Source organism: Hydractinia symbiolongicarpus, chromosome 1 (genome assembly GCF_029227915.1).
Source record: "Hydractinia symbiolongicarpus strain clone_291-10 chromosome 1, HSymV2.1, whole genome shotgun sequence".
Lineage (NCBI taxonomy): Eukaryota > Metazoa > Cnidaria > Hydrozoa > Anthoathecata > Hydractiniidae > Hydractinia > Hydractinia symbiolongicarpus.
Genome location: NC_079875.1, coordinates 34,432,482 through 34,434,981, shown reverse-complemented (window position 1 = coordinate 34,434,981; position 2,500 = coordinate 34,432,482).

Here is a 2,500-nt window from a genome sequence, read left to right as displayed (position 1 = left end):
TTTTAATAAAGAAGAACTGTAACATACAAAAAATGTCGTTGACGGGAAATAATTCAGCATGTCAAATTTCCGTGAAATAGCAGAAAACTGAAATTCAACTGCTTATTTTGATACAAGAACAGCCTCGTTTGAGTTCTAGTTTTTTTAATTCGTTTTATCTGTTCTTCGTGTACCTAGTGATAGAAGGGTTTTAATAAAGAGGAACTGTAACATCCAAAATATGTCGTTGAGAAGAAATACTTCAGCAGATCAAATTTCCGTAAAATAGCAGAAAATTGAAATTCAACTGCCGGTTTTGATACAATAACAGCCTCGTTTGAGTTCTAGTTTTTTTAACTCGTTTTATCTATTCTTTGTGTGCCTAGTGACAGAACGGTTTTAATAAAGAAGAACTGTAACATCCAAAATATGTCGTTGAAAAGAAATACTTCAGCACGTCAAATTTCCGTGAAATAGCAGAAAATTGAAATCCAACGGCTTATTTTGATACAAGAACAGCCTCGTTTGAGTTCTTGTTTTTTTAATTCGTTTTATCTATTCTTCGTGTACCTAGTGACAGAACGGTTTTAATAAAGAAGAACTGTAACATCAAAAATATGTCGTTGAAAAGAAATACTTCAGCACGTCAAATTTCCGTGAAATAGCAGAAAATTGAAATTCAACGGCTTATTTTGATACAAGAACAGCCTCGTTTGAGTTCTAGTTTTTTTAACACGTTTTAGATTTTTTGTAGACCTGAAGAATACATATGTAAAACTGTGAATATGAAGTACCACGAGATAACAACATCATAAAACGATGTTATGGGTCGCGAAAAATGCTAAAACGCATCTTTTTCCTTGTTAAAACAGCAATTGTGAGAAATTGGAAACGCTATGATTCTGCAACGTAAAGTCAAATGGCAATTATTTTCTCCAGGCGTTGAGAGGTTAACGTGGTGAGTATTTGTGTAAAATATTGCGTTCAATAATAATTGTGCAAGGCCAATATTGCATGTTAAACATGCCAATACGTGCGTTTTCACCAAATTAGGGAAAAATCGGAAAAATCGGAAATCCCGAACGACATGTCGGATTGGCTTTATATTTGGCACAATGAACCATCTTGACATGACAAAGGTTCACACGAATTTTTTTTCAAAAAAACGCTGACGTCAGCATTTTATTTGGCCTTGAATGTTTGACATTTTAGGGCTTCTGGACCCCCCGCAGAGCCACAAATCGGGAATTTGTGCTCCTACCCGGTTTTAGCCTGAAGTGTTTTACATATCTGCCAAAGATTTAAGAAATACCTTCAATATTTCAGAAGCTATAGCGATTTACCTGTTTTTAAAAAGACCAAAAAAAGTAAGGCCCCAAAACAGGTACTTCCGGTTGACCTTTGACCTCCAAATTTTGCATGGTAATAGATCTCCAAATTTGCTACCATGAAATTCTTGTCCGTTTTTTATAAAAATGCTGACGTCAGCAGTTAAAATTTTTTGAAATTTTAGAATTTATGAAGGTTTGACCGTGCACTTTGTGACGTCATAAGTCTGGTTCTAGCCAAAGTCACACAAAAATATTCCGCCATTTTTCTTAAAATGCCTTTGTTTATAAGTTTGCTTTTTATGATTTCGTTAAAACGTTGTAGTTACTGAGAAAAAATTGTCAAAAAATGCATGTAAGAACCGTCCTATACAAAACACACTGGACGGTTTCTATTGTCAAAAACATTAAACTGTTAATAACATGAGAACGAGGCTTTCCAGCACCAAGGTTCTACAGGCAATTTTTCTTCTTACTAAATGGCCTATCCACTGACAAATATCTGCATCTACTTTTAAATGTTTCACAAAAGTTATTACTATTATATAAGTAAAATGATGACATTATGTTTAATAAGAGAGTATTATCAGATACGTATGTGTGAAACGGTGAAGTCTTAAGTAATAACTGGCTTGTGGCAGCCAAGCGTTCATAGCGACGTTGCTTTTTGATCCTTCGATGTCGGCTCTTCCTATCATTGTGAAGCAGAATTCACCAAGTGTTGGATTGTTCACCCACTAATAGGGAACGTGAGCTGGGTTTAGACCGTCGTGAGACAGGTTAGTTTTACCCTACTGATGAAGTGTTGTTGCAATAGTAATTCTGCTCAGTACGAGAGGAACCGCAGATTCAGACAATTGGCATTTGCACTTGCTTGAAAAAGCAATGGTGCGAAGCTACCATCTGTTGGATTATGACTGAACGCCTCTAAGTCAGAATCCGTGCTAGAAAGCAATGATAATTACCTCTGGATAATCTTAGGCGAACAAGAATAGAACGGCTTCTGTCGTTCCTAAGTCCCAATGCACTGAGTCGGAGAAAAACCGTCGAGGTGCTGCAACTATCAAAATCTAAAATTTCCAGAGATAAATCCTATGCAGACGACTTAAACAAGAACGTGGTATTGTAAAAAGTAGAGTAGCCTTTGTGCTACGATCTTCTGAGATTAAGCCTCTGTTCGACAGATTTGTCAC